The sequence below is a fragment of the Heterodontus francisci genome, chromosome X (assembly GCF_036365525.1).
Source record: "Heterodontus francisci isolate sHetFra1 chromosome X, sHetFra1.hap1, whole genome shotgun sequence".
Taxonomy (NCBI): domain Eukaryota; kingdom Metazoa; phylum Chordata; class Chondrichthyes; order Heterodontiformes; family Heterodontidae; genus Heterodontus; species Heterodontus francisci.
In genome coordinates this window covers 6749348-6764251 of record NC_090421.1, presented here as the reverse complement: position 1 = coordinate 6764251, position 14904 = coordinate 6749348, and the positions used below count along the sequence as shown (strand labels likewise).

Genomic DNA, 14904 nt, shown 5'->3' with positions numbered 1-14904 from the left:
ATAAGACTCTAGATATATTTATACACACTAGTTTGTGGTGGTGTTCAGGGACAGCCTGGGGTCTGGAGCACTGTTATATTGTAGCTGCAAAAGTGACCTGTCCATTTAAGACTACTGTTTAGGATATGTTAAAAAGGACATGTTTAAACACCCTGGGGTTATTTGGGGGTTAATTCTCACTGTTTCTTCTGTCTCCATCCCTGCCTCAGCTCATCAGCTGCTGAAACCCTCATCCGTGCCTTCGTTAGCTTTAGATTCAACTATTCCAAAGTCCTCCTTGCTGGCCACCCACTTTGCACCCTTCATAAATGAGCTCATTCAAAACTCTGCTACCCGTATCCTAACTCGTACCATCCCATTCACTCATCACTCCTGTGCTCACTGACCTACATTGGCTCCTGCTCCGACAACCCCATAATTTTAAATTTCTCATCCTTGTTTTCAAATCCTTCTGTGACCTCTCCCCTCCCTTTCTCTGTAACCTCCTCCAGCCCTACAATCCTCAGATCTCTGCGCTCCTCCAATTCTGTCCTCTTGTGCATCCCTGTTTTTAACCACTCCACTAAAGGAAGGTGGGTAAGGCAAGTTGAGATGGAAATTGAAATCACAGTGGTGAGGAGTCATTCAGTGCAGAGACAAAGGGAGTAAAGGAAGGAGGACACTTAAAGAGAAACCTGGGATGGAACCTTGGGGAGGTGGTAGAAAACAAGGATTTTAAAGGCAAGGCGACCGTGTGGAACTCCTCCTCTGTCAGTCTCTTTCCCTCTTTGTCCAGTCCCCTCCATCTCTCCCTTTCCCACCTTGGCTGTGAGAGTATGACTATTTTGGGCTGCAGATTGATCATCAATTTGACTTCAAAAATATATATCTTGAGAACATTTTAAAAAAGCTTTTCTTGATAGCTGTGCAGTAAGTGTGAATGAAAATATAGACCATTCAAGGTAGTTGTGTAAACTTTTTTTAGTCACTTTCTCTTGATAGGAAATTTTAAAAAGCAATTCGTAATTTTCTGACCCTCTGCTTCTGAACGTGCTGGGTATGGTTCCACAGGCAGCAGTACCCTTTCAGCACCTCGCCCAAGTAACCATTTTTCACTCTGGAAATCTGAATAGTGAAGTGGTGATATATCCAACTGTCGTGCCATTGTAACTGAGCCCTGTCCTGCTATCACTCAACAATCATACACATACACACCACCTTACAGCAGGGATCACTGAATGGTTTTCAGGTTTGGGGTCCCTTGCTGATGTTTGACGTGCCTCATATCTGGCTGGAAACTGGTCCAAAAATCACTTTTCCAGCAAATCAGGTCACATAGCATTAAGGTATGACCCAGCCATGCCATTTGAGTGACCAGGTCAAACCTTGGGCTGGCGTGCCCAGGATGCCTAAGAAGAAAACTATTTGGCAGTCCTGGAAAACAGCCATGCTGCAGCAAGTGACTTTGTGATTGGTGTATTAGGAGGTTTAAAAACATATATATACATATAAAATTATATATATATATATTTTTTTTTTACTTCCAAGCTATGTTAAGTATTGCATCACTACTTTTGTTCTTAATTGAGGTCTAATTGAACTATACAAAGGTCATTGCTAAATATGAAATCAAATGAAGCTGCCGTAGTTCTCTGTTAAATGTGTTGTGTTGAAAATCAGTGTTTACTTGTATGAAACTGTCCTTTCATTCCTCCCTTTCAGTGTGTGTTTTGACCACTTGGATTTAATATTGAAATGCTGCCATGATTATCACATTACGGTTTCCTCCAGCCTCTTCTCTAAACATCTTTCCAGCCGATGGTTGGAAACAGTTGCCAATTGTTCTTTTTTGCCCAGTTACTAATTTCTACCCATATTACATTGGTTGTTGTTGCCATTCGTTTCAAAGCTGTTATCAATAATGCAGATACATTGTTTATGCAGTTTGCATTCCATTGTAAAGTTGAATTTTAGCTGTGGTTCCTTGAATAACTGTTTTGAAATCTATCTGGTGTTAATGGAATACCAAATTTACCCCTGGATATTGTGTAAGTGTTTTACAAACCTCAATTCAAACAAAATAATTATTGCAGATGTTGCACCAGTGTTTGAGAGGCAGATATAAACTAGGAAAGATCTGACCACAGTAAGGATTTTTATGCTGGCAGTTGGAGAAATTTCCCAATAAAAACCCGCAGTACTGAGGAAAAGGAAGCAGCTGGACAGTCAAACTGTGAACAGCATTTAATACTGCAGTAAAAAGCAGTTCCGGGTTAAGGCTTGATTTGAAGTGCGGCGTTTTGAAAGCCCCGTTCGTGTTCATAACATTTTATAAGAAAAGTGTGATGAGATGTGAATTTAATTGGCAGTTTAGGGGGTTGTTTCTCCTTATTTCAGTCTCCTCCCTCCCTTTTTCTTCAAAATGTCCAGTCTAGTTAGCAATAGGGTTTTGATTCAGGCTATGTTTTCCTCCATCATTGTTGTGTCCCTAAGTATAGAACTGTCCTAGATTAATTTTATGTTTTGACATCTGGAAAAGTGAGGATGAATCATGTGACTGAAAACTCAACATATAAAGTTCAAACATATATAAACTTAGTAAAACGTCCCTAAGTGCTTCATGGAAATGTAATTGGACAAAATTTGGTACTGAAACCAAAGAAGGAAACGTTATGACAGGCAACCAAAAGCTTGTTCAACAGTCTTAAAGGAGGGTGGAGAGAGTGGTGAGAAAGAGTGAGGTTTAGGGAGGTAATTCCAGAACTTAGGGCCCAGTTGACTGAAGGCACTACCCCCCCCCCCCCCCCCCCCCCCCCCCCCCAATGAAGGGGCAAAGGAAGTGGGGGATGCATAGGAGGCCAGAGCTGAAGGAATACTGAGTTCTCAGAGGGTTGTGGGGCCAGAGGATGTTGGAGATGAGACCATGGAGGTATTTGAAAATGAGGTTGAGAATTTTAAAATCATGGCCTTGCTGGACTGAGAGTCAGTATCGGTCGGTGAGCATAGGGTGGGTGGGTGAATGGGACTTGGTGCAACTTAGGATGCAGGCAGCAGGTTTTTGGGTGATCTTCAGTTTATTGGGGGGTAGAAGATGAGAGGTCAGCCAGGAGAGCATTGGAATAGTCGAGTCTGGAGGTAACAAAAGCAGATGGGCTGAGGCAGTGGCAGAGACGAGTGACCAGATCGGGTGGGAAACTCAGCTTGGTCGAATAGGATGCAGGGGTTGCAAATTATCTGGTTCCACATTGACTGCGCTGTGCAAGACTAAGCCCTGTCAAAGTTTATAGGGAATTCACACTATAATTGTTATTTGTGCTGGTGAGATGATCCCAAACATACCTTTTATTTTAACACAAGTGAAGGAAATTGATGTGGGCACTGCTTGCTACAATATTTCCTGCTTTTAGGTATTATGATTTGCAAGGCAAGGAGGAGATATGAACATATCTTCAAGTACAATATTAGTTTAAATTGAAATTAAATGGAAGGGGATTTGTTGACAAGATCATGACAGTTATTTGGGATAAATATTGCTTTCAATCTGTGGATTTTCATTCGGTTTTGGGAATGAACATAAAATTGCTTTTGGAAATGGGAACTACAGTTGAGAGTCGCAGATTTGAGCTACCGTTTGCAATCAGTCCTTTTGTTTCGCTGGTACAAGATGCTTTGTGTCCCTAGCATTATACTCCATCAATATGTGTTCTACGTTTTAGTTTCACTTTTCAGTACATGTATATGTAGGCTTCTGTGTCACATATTTATTACATTTTGCTTAAGCAGGCGGTAGAATAAATATTCCTTGAAAGGGTAGTTTGATATATTTAAATAATTTCGGGAAGCGTCTGAGAACCGTCCCAATCTCTAGTTCGAAACGTATAGGGTTTCTTGACGGAACTCGCAGTTTTATTGCATTAATTTGTTGCCATGTGTATCTGCAGGTTCGGTTATAAAATTAAGCGATTAAGCTAACCATCATAGACCCGTCCACCTTTTTTAAAATTGCATTCAAAAAAAAATTGTGTTTTGTTCGAATCTTTGCCTAAACTGGAACTGGCGTTTGGGGGTTGCTGTTTCTAACCGGAACGGAAGTGATGACGTTTCCGTCGCTCCGGTGGATGTTTTTGGTTCTCTTTTCCTTTTATCGGTTTCTTTTTTTCTGTCGGTTTTGGTTGGGTCGGCTATTTATTTATTTTTTCCTCTTCGCGGTTGGATTTTGTTGAGCGTTTGTGACTACTTTGTAACAGGAAGCAGTGGGGCCGAACCCGGAGATAGTGAGGAGTGGCCGGGGCCCGAGCAGGAGCCTGCTGCCCGAGGCCAATGTCGGTCATAAAGCTTTCTATACGAGGAATGGGATCAGCCATGCATTGGGGAATTTCCGCCGGGATTTGTGAAGTGTGGGAAGTACAGGGCAAGCAGTAAGGTAATTTTCCATCGGTATAGATTGCAGATTTGGCGGGTTGCAATCTGCTAAATGTAAAGCAATATAGATTATTTTAAAAAATCTATATTTAGAGAATCTGGCTTGTAACGTTGCCGTCAAGTTAATGAAGTCAAATGTTCATGTTGCAAATTCTGAAGATAAAACTATGTACATTAAAGAGTTAATTTGCATCAGAATAAGGTAGGAAAATTCATGAGTAGGTCAAGAGTTTTAATTATTTTATGTCGGCCTTCACAAACCCAAATAAGGTCGGGTCAGTTACTTTTGTGTGACCTTTTTCAGTTACTGCAATTTGAATTTATTACGTTCTACTGTGTTTCATTTGTATATTCAGAGGTAGTTTCATGTGACGGATTTTGCAGGGAATTGCAGGCGTGTATTGTGAGAGTGGTCTGCAGAGTGGGCATCTTTTTGTGGCGGCAAAAGTGTCGTGTGCGTGAGAGCGAGCAGTTTTTTGTGTAGGGACGGTACAATGTTGCACGTTGTGCAGTGTTCGGTGACGTGAGCTGTTTTTTTTTTCTGTTGGGTAAATGGAATTTGATTTTAGTAGAGATGGCTTAACTTCAGCTTTCAACTGGAAATTGGTGTAAACGCGGTTTTTAGGCAGGATTAGAGATCCAGAAGTGTGATTTTAAAATCTTGCGTTTTCCCAAAACAATGTCGAATAAAAGACTTTTGTGTTGCACTGAAAATAATTCCGATTTTAAAGGAAGTTCTTTGTTCACTCTTATTTGTAACAGTAATATGAAAGTGACATTTGTACCTCATTCAAAATAGTTATTCTGCCCTTGTATTTACTGTGGTGTGGTGTTTGGATTTCATTTCAGAAACGTGAGCAGATGTTTCATGACGCTTTCACTTAAATGTAAACAGATTTCAGTTACTTATGAAGCTCAGTTACATACACAGTTGTATGCATATACACAGGAAATTCGGGCTTTAGTTTGCAATTACGTAGATTATACTTATTAAATATGTGCATTTTACTTAGAAATGATTTGTGAGTAGGTTTGGTGATATATTGGCTGTGCTTTTGCTGTAACCGTCAGATTGCATTGTAGCTTATGATATGATTTTCTGGGAATAGCTCTTAAAATCTAAAATTGCATCAATTCCCATTATTTGTAATAAACTGTTAAATTTGTGCCAGAAGCAGTGGTGATGTAAACCAAAGGTGCATAACCACTGCATGTTTGCCTTTTCAGAAAATGGAGCACACACCATAATGTTTATATTTACAGTAATATGCTGTAACTTCATGCTTATTATCCAGTTCAAGTGCTATACAAGATTGCATTCTGCTAAACCTGCATGTTAGGTAATGACCAGGTTAAAATTTACAGTACTCTACTTATTAGAGCTTTCATTCAAGAGGATCAAGGAGCTGCAACCTATCGTTATTTTGATCTTTTGTGTGTCTGTGCCTTTTTCCTTTTACCCTAACTGGTACTTGCAAAAGATATGAACAGGAAATAATGAGTTCTTTTTCTTTGCCCATTCCCAAGAAAAATGTTCTGAAATGTTATGGATTGGAGTTGAAATCATTATTATATATTTAGTAATGCCTCCAAAGCAAATTCTAATCATTTTTGGTGAACTAGTGATGAAATAGTAGGAACTCATCTGATTGCTTAAAGTGCTGTAATGTGGACTCGGTATGAAGAATTAGGCTGTTTCAGTGGAGCTGCCCTAATTATACTGGATTCTCCCAGGAGGGTAGTCGCAGACTAAACTTCTGTTTTCTCCATCTTGTTGAGATGAATTGTACATTAGTCTGCAAGGATGAAGATATTACAGCAAAGGCAATATGTTCCTTTTCACAAAAGACAGTGATTGGGAGTAGGAACCCTGCTTGCCCCCCTATTCATCCCACTTTTCCCCTGTAGCTGCCCCTGAAACTCATCACTCTTGAGTTATCTGGGGTTGAACAATTTGTTGATAAATCTATTTTATTTTTAAAATTCCACTGAAGGCTGATCAGGAATGCATCTGATTTCCTCTTAGCAGAGTTAGCTTTGAATTGAATTCAACTAGTGCTAGAACAGCCTCGTCTTCCACCAGTGGAGACAGGTGTGTGGTTACAATTGTGATGCTAAGAGGTTTAGGGTAAATATGGAGAAACTGGATGCATATTGAAAAAGGATTAGAAATAAGATAGAATTTACAGCACAGAAATAGGCCTTTCAGTTCAACTGGTCTCTGCCAATGTTTATGCTCCACACAAGCCTGCTTCATCTAACCCCATAGTCATCCCCATAACTTATTGCTTTTTCCCTCGTGTACATGTCTAGCTTCCCCTTAAATGTATCTGTGCTATTTACCTCAACTACTCCTTGTGGATAGCAAGTCCATGTTCTAGCCACTTACTGTGGAAAAAAGTTTCTCTTGAATTCTTTATTGGGTTTATTAGTGACAATCTTATATTTATGACCCTTGGTTTTGAATTCCCCCACAAGTGGAAGTGCATGTGCGCGCACACGTACATATTTATTTATTTATTTAGAGATACAGCACTGAAACAGGCCCTTCGGCCCACCAAGTCTGTGCTGACCATCAACCACCCATTTATACTAATCCTACATTGATCCCATATTCCTACCACATCCCCTCAATTCCCCTACCACCTACCTACACTAGGGGCAATTTACAATGGCCAATTTACCTATCAACCTGCAAGTCTTCGGCTGTGGGAGGAAACCGGAGCACCCGGCGGAAACCCACGCGGTCACAGGGAGAACTTGCAAACTCCACACAGGCAGTACCCAGAATCGAACCTGGGTCGCTGGAGCTGTGAGGCTGCGGTGCTAACCACTGCGCCGCCCAAATGTATGTTATATACACACACGTTTGTGTATGTGTGTGTGTGTGTATATATGATTTGAACCAGTTTCAGTGAAAGATAATTATCAGACTGTCCCCCAATTCCATGTGTTGAATAGTTTTTTATTAAAAAAAGACTTGTCCTTTTTTTTGAAGGGTTTGGAAAGTAATATTCCAATGAATTACCTTTTCTTAGGAGCAATTAGATGTTTTTTGTTCATAAAGGTGAAGTGTAGCTATATTAAATGTTTGTCTTTATGCATCTAGTGTCAACATCAAGCACTTCCAGGTCAACCTCCAAACAGTTCCAACTACACTGGTGTGATACTTGCATTAACTCCACCAGTTGTCCTCGTGGCCTTTGAGTGAGACTGCAAGTTGCTGTTGGACTTAACGTAGGTCTCTTCCATCAGAGAGCAGACTTTGATTGTCATTCTAGGCTCAATTTGAACTGAAATCCCGAAGGTGAAACAATGTCCTCTTGTACGTATAGCATAGTTGTAAATTGGTTTGTTGCAAACAGCACAATTTTTCAAGTTTGCACATTAGGTTCAGAATGGAGCTGAAAATGGGAGATTTGGGAAGCTTTGTACGCTACATAAATGCTTGTTTTTAATTGCAAACTGTACTAGTTGGCAGGCGACGGATTTAGTAATTTAGACAGAGAACCGTGCATTCCTAATTGTTTATGCTGAAGATATTTCATACCCGTTTCAGTGAAAGATAATTATCAAACTGTTTCCTAATTTCATGTGTTGTGTTGAATAGCAGTTGATGTGCGAGTTTAATTTTACTATAGTCAATTGAGTTTTGAGCAGTATGTTGAGAGACTGGTCTGTAAGTCTGCGTTTTGACTGTTTATAGTGAAGCAGGTTGTAAACTGCATATAAATAGCTGCAATGGGATAAATTTTCTGTTCTCATTTTAAATGAGAGGATAAAATACATTGGTTTTTCTGCAAATTGTGAACAGGAGAAATAGTCTGTGTGCAAATTATTTAGATTATTGTGTTTTTGACATGAAGATTAACTTGATTTCTACTATTTACCTGGCCACTATATACCCATCAAAGTTTTGATCAAAAAGGCTTCTTTCTGTGTTATCACACTTTACTTCCTCTGATGAAAGAGGGCAATTTATATCCCAGCACACTTGAAAAAGCTGTTTGCTGAGCATTGTGTATGACTTGGGCTACTTTTTTATTTATAATCTTGACACACAAAGCAGCACCATCTGCCGCATGCACAAGAAGGGCCAGCTTATATTGTGCAAAACTGTTTCAAGCTTGTACATGCCCAGCAGTCATAACCATGTCTTGAGTTAAAATGACTCTCGAGCTTTCCTGATGCTGGGAAGGTTTGTACAGGCCAGCGATTTGAAAAACGCAACCTGTGGGAACTATTTGCAGCAATTTTTGTGTTGGGGAGGGGTAACAGTAATTGGTAAAAGCAAAATGGTGGACAGTCAACAGGACTGAATGAATTAAGATGTGTCCTGAGATCCTGTGTTCTGGCATTTGGGGTTGGTAATTTTTCTCATTTTTGTAATGTTAAAAGCAAATAAAAAAAACACTAGATCTGCTAGTATAATTCCTGCTCTGAACAAAATTATCCTGAACTGTGAATCTTTTCTGGTAATGATTGTGATGTACAAAAGAACAGATTTTAAAAATAGACACTGATTGGACCATTCGATAGGCTAACTATTCTAGCTGCACACTATGATGCTCTGCATCACAACATTTTGGTAATGCTTATGTGGAGTTCAGAAAGATCACAGTGTAGATGAATTAAGTTGCTTGACACATCTAGCTCATCCTACCATAAAAGTCCACGGTCCCCATCCATCACAACATCTAACCGATTTCAGAGTTATTGCTTCCACTGCCCTACTTGGAAGACCTTTCCAGTTATTGATCATTGCATGAGGTGCTTCCTGACATCACTCAGTTGACTTTTACCAGTTTGTATTTATCGCTCCTTGTCCTGCATTTGTGATTTTAAAACAACACTCCAAATTAACTTTTTGTATTCCACTTAGAATTTTATTTGCAGCTGATGCTTGGGATCAACCTTGTGGCTGTTCTCTGTACCACTGTCTGAACTTGAATGTTTCCCTTTTGTCTTCATGATCAGAACTGACTGCAGTAATTGGTGTATGGCATTTCAACATGACAGCCTTAGACTTGTACTGATGTGGCAACATAGCTCAACATTCTGTTTGCTTTATTAGTTGCTGGTCTACAATGACTAAGTGTTAAGTCAATCACTTCAAGATCATTTGCAGCCTCTCCGCTAATTACTCCAATACTGTACTTTGAGTAAATATGCCTCCCATTTTGCATGTTTTGTCCAGGTCCTTTTGTAGTTTTCTTGCTGCCCCATTAAAACTGCTCTCGCCAACCCCTGCCCCAACAAAGCCATTTTAGTATTGTCAATTTGGGTGTTGTTTTCCGTAAACAAATCTGAGTTGGATAGATTTTTGATTTGCAAGAGAGTCGAGGGTTATGGGGAGCAGGCAGGAAAGTGGAGGAGGCCACGAACAGATCAGCAATGATCTCATTAAATGGTGGAGGGGCCAAGTGGCCTACTCCTGCTCCTATTTATGTTCTTATCTGGCGACTCAGTGTGCTTTCCATTTAGTTTCACATTCTATAGTGAAACCTTCTGCCCCTGCAGTTCAGTTTTGTAAAAGCACCCTGCAATGATGGCCTGGTAGCAGGGTTTATTTTTGCAAGGTGCTTTGATTTGGCTCCTGTCGCATGACTTGTAAAAAGATAACTCTGGGTTTCCACCTTCTTTCCTGCCACCGATGTGCATTTTGCTTCCAAACAGATAATGGAATGAACTAGATGCTGTTACGAGGAATTTCTTTTTGTATTAAAACTTAGGATTCTGTATTTTTAAAAACTGAAAAAGGATTTCAGTGGACATTGAGACACTGGAAAATAGTTGAACTTTATGGATGTTTTGCAAGAAAGTTTAACAGAAGCTGAACTGGTGAACAAGGACTGGAATGCAGGTAATTTCAAGGCAACCAGCAGGGGGTGTACCTCCGAACTACCCTCTTATGCCAAGAGAGAATTTATGACTCGGCATATGACTTGTTTTGGTTTCAATTTTGAACTTTAAAAAGTCAGTGGGTTTGGACAAAAAGCAGGCATTTGAAATTTGATTTTGACCTGCCTGGAGATCAGAAGAAGACCCAGAAAAATGATTACCTCTCTGTAAAAGGAATCCTGCATCTTTTGAGAAGAAACCCTGTATTTCGAATGTGGCAGATTCCTATTGCCTCCTGTTCCTGAAGAATCACTGCATCAAGCTGTAATGTTGCCTCCTGGGTTTACGAAATCATGAATATTGGAAGAAACCTTTTTGCTAGACTGCTGCTATAAGACCTAAGAAGATCCTTGTTGCTGCACATTTGATGGAAGACCTTACGTGAAGCCTTCTACTGTTGAGGTTCTTTGAACGCCTACCCATCACAGACTGTTCATCAGCCTCGCCTGGAACGACTCGGAGTGGCATCCAGCTATTCGAATTTGGGACACCAAACCGAAGAACTTCCTTCCAGATCGTGACAGCCTAAGTTTTTTTTTATTAGTTCTTTCATTCCTATGAAATAGCTGTAAACAAAAGGCTGCGTTTGCTGACAATGCGACCACTAGGTGGCACAGTACCTGCACATGCACAAATGCAGCCTCATGCACTGTAACGTCACTGTGACGTTTTTGGCAGCTGCCAGTAGTAAAGATGGCGCTGCTTAAGTTATCACAAAAGCAAATGAAACCCAAATCCCCACAGTGGCTGCGATTGCCGCCTCCATCCCACCCCCAACAGTATCCCGCTCCCTCCTGCCATTGCGCTTCTCTTCGTCGATGCCTCCTGTCTGCTCGTCGCTTACTCCCTGCCTTGCCACTTCTCCCCCCTCGGCCACTTGCACCCTGCTCCCTCCCGCTTGCAGTCTCCCTCCCCTCCCCATCTTGTCACTCTCTCTCTTCCCTGCTTCTCCTGTACGGGTGGGAGAATTGGTGAGGTGGGGAGCGAGTGGCCGACAGGTAGGTGTGGGGGGTGGTGGTGGGGTGGGGAAGGAGGGGCGGTGAAGCGGGGAGCGAGTGGCCGACAGGTGGGTTGGGTGGTGGGGGGGATGAAGCAGGGAGCAAGTGGCCGAGGGAGAAGTGGCGAGGCGGGGAGTGAGCGCTGAGCAGATGTTGCAGTACGCGATGATGTTTTCGCGCACATGCGCACATTAGTCCTGGCAAGCTGGGTGCTGATATAGGCTGCGCATGTGCAGCACCATACTGTCAGCAAGAGTCTGTTCTGTGCATGTGCGAAGCTGGGAGCGCTCTGATGACATTGGTGTTGGGTTGCGTTGTCAGGAGTCACTTTGTAAACAGATGCCCCCCCACCCCCGGTTAACCAGTTTTTGAATGTGTGTGTGTGTGCATGAGGGTTAGGGAACATAAGGAGTCTTAATATCTCAATTCGTATATAGATTTACTTCATTATTGGATAAGACTTGGTTTTATAATGGTTAATTTTGTTCATGAAAGAAACCTGGTTGGTGTGTTTTATTCTGGGGACAAATAGAGTATCGAATTGGCTGTTTCGGTAAGTGGGAAAAATGTATTGATATGCTGTGACCCGTGGAGAAGTGGGACGGAATTAACAGTGCACTCCTCCCGCCTCAGTCGTAACACATTATTTGGGGGCTCATCCGGGATTAAATCCAGCGCCGATAACGTTTAATTGTAAGGGGATTAATAATTGAAAGAGGAAAATAAAAGAACCAGGTTTCTTATGTAATAAGGTAAAGCCCACACCGCCGGAATGCTTGTAGCTGTTGCGGAAACTTTTCTGGGGAAGGAGAATGTATCCTTCAGTGACTTGCGAATTTTAACGAAGGTTAAACTAAAAGATTTGTCAGCACAATTGGGGTTAGAATTGAAATCAGGTGCTAAAAAAGCAGAGATAATTGAAGTAATAGCCCAACATTTGAAGTTGAAAGAAGACAACAGTAAGTCGGGGTGATGCAGTTGAGTTAGCTAAACAACGGAAAAAAACTTGAGCAGGAGCAATAATTGAAAAAATGTAAGCTTCACCAGGAAAAAGAAATAGCATTTAAAAAAACTTGAGGCTGAAAAAGAATTGAAAAAACTTGAATTTGAAAAAGAAAGTATTTCATAGTGAAAAAGAAGCAAGGGATTTCAAATTAAGAGAGATGGAACGAAGACAAAAGGGTGGTTTTGACTCCAGGGAAAATTCTGGTCGGAAAGAATCTGAATTCAGCCCAGGACCCAGCGAAAAAATGTTTTAAATGTATACGAGCTCTCCCTATGTTTGAGGAAAGGAACGTAAAGGCATTTTTCATTTCTTTTGGGAAAAATAGCCAAACAAATGAAATGGCCAAAGGAAAGCTGGACACTGCTTATGCAAATAAAAACAAGAAATGCTGGAAATACTCAGCAGGTCTGGCAGCAGCTGTGGAGAGAGAAGCAGAGTTAATGTTTCAGGTCAGTGACCTTCATCAGAACTGGCAAATATTAGAAATGTAATAGGTTTTAAGCAAATAAAGTGGGGGTGGGGCAAGAGATAACAAAAGGGAAGGTATTGATAGGACAAGGTCACAGAATAACTGACCAGAAGGTCATGGAGCAAAGGCAAACAGTATGTTAATGGTGTGGTGAAAGACAAAGCGTTAGTGCAGAGAGGGTGATAATTGACAAAAAATGAACAGCCCTGGCCCAAAGCACAAACATGAAAAAAAAACAGTGGGTAGGCACAGTAGAAACAAACTAAACCGACTAAAATAAAATAAACAAATAAAGAAAAAATAACGAAAAATAAAAAGGGGGCCCGTCATGCTCTGAAATTATTGAACTCCGTGTTCAGTCTGGCAGGCTGTAGTGTGCCTAATCGGTAAATGAGATGCTGTTCCTCGAGCTTCCGTTGATGTTCACTGGAACACTGCAGCAATCTCAGGACAGAGATGTTGGCATGAGAGCAGGGGGCGTGTTGAAATGGCCAGCAACCGGAAGCTCGGGATCCTGCTTTCAGACTGAGCGGAGGTGTTCCCTAAAGTGGTCACCCAGTCTGCGTTTGGTCTCCCCAATGTGGAGGAGACCACATTGTGTGCAGCGAATACAGTACACTAAATTGAAAGAAGTACAAGTAAATCACTGCTTCATCTGAAAGGAGTGTTTGGGGCCTTGGATAGTGAGAGAGGCGGTAAATAGGCGGGTATTACACCTCCTGTGATCGCATGCAAAGCAGGTTGACGGGCAGAGCTCATGAAGTATATGCCATGCTTTCTGAAGAGGCTTCTGCAGATTGAGATGGCAAAAAATGCTATTCTCGCTGCCTATGAATTAGTCCCTGAAGCTTAGCAACAGAAATTTCGGAACCTCTGGAGATCGGCTGGGCAGACTTGTGTAGAATTTGAGAGGGTAAAGCAAATTAACTTCCATCATTGGATATGGACAGGAAAGATGGAAGCCACATGTGAGAACCTTAGAGAATTGATTCTCCTGGAAGAGTTTAAAAATTCACTCCCTCCAGTAATGAGAACTTATGTAGAGAACCAAAAGGTTTCACGGGCCAGAGAAGCAGCGGAAGTAGCTAATGATTTTGAGTTTGCGTCTCAGCCCAAACCCTTTGTCGGTCGCCCCCCCACAAACCCGAAAAGGATAGAAGGTGGGAGAGTGAAAGGAAGGCAAATAGCCGGGGACAAGAAGGGACAGCTGGGAATGCCCAAGATTCTCTCCTCAGGCCGGAAAGAAAGGTGCTGGGGGTGGAAGTGAGGTCTGTAAGCTGAAGTGTTATTGTCACAAGGTGGGTTTCCTCCGGGTGCTCCGGTTTCCTCCCACATGCCAAAGACTTGCTGGTTGATATGTTAATTGGCCATTATAAATTGCCCCTAGTATAGGTAGGGAAATATAGGGAAGGTGGGGATGTGGTAGGAATATGGAATTAGTGTAGGATTAGTATAAATGGGTGGTTGATGGTCGGCACAGACTCGGTGGGCCGAAGGGCCTGTTTCAGTGCTGTATCACTAAACTAAACTAAAGGTGGGACATCTTGGTTCAGAGTGCTGGAAATTGCCAGGTTAAACCCATCGGACGTTTTGGGGTACTCAAAGCTAATGCAGAGAAAGGGGCTCTGATTGAGTACAGCAGATCAGACTGTAGCTTTGACGACAGCTGTAAAACCAGATATAAAAAGTGAGTGTAGGGGTTGAGAATAAGATACCTGAAAGTTACAAGGGAATTCTTGTTGAAAGGAAAGTAACTCCTTATCCCTCAAGTGAGGCAGGCAAACCTATAGTTGTACTTAAGGATACAGGAGCAACCCAAACACTCTTGCTGGGGAAAGATATAATATTTCCACCAGAGAGTGCACTGAATGCTAAAGTTTTAGTGAATGGTATTGGCCGGGAGTATCTACCTGTACCTTTGTATCGAGTACACCTAGAGTGTGACCTAGTGTCTGGGATAGTTACTGTAAGAGTTGTCCATTGTTTGCCGGTAGATGGAATTGACCTGCTAGGGAATGATTTGGCCGGAGCAAAAGTATTAGTTTCTCCCGTAGTCACAGAGAAACCAAGTGAAGTTAAAGAAACAGAACAATTACAGGAATATTTCCTTCATGTGTAGTAACCTGAGC

At 41.6% G+C, this 14904-nt stretch overlaps 1 protein-coding gene across 20 annotated transcripts in view; it reads left to right on the top strand.

Annotated features, from left to right (window-relative positions):
• kmt2d (lysine (K)-specific methyltransferase 2D) overlaps positions 1-14904 on the top strand; it is a 250592-nt gene that overhangs the window by 28615 nt on the left and 207073 nt on the right. The window contains exon 2 of one of the 20 annotated variants that reach the window (XM_068024855.1): positions 12632-12755. The exons of 18 other annotated variants lie outside the window; for them this stretch is intronic. The gene's annotated coding sequence lies outside the window, so the exon portion shown is untranslated. Of the gene's footprint in view, positions 1-4102; positions 4403-12631; positions 12756-14904 lie in introns of those variants that run through there. One more of the 20 variants, XM_068024853.1, reaches the window with a different exon arrangement.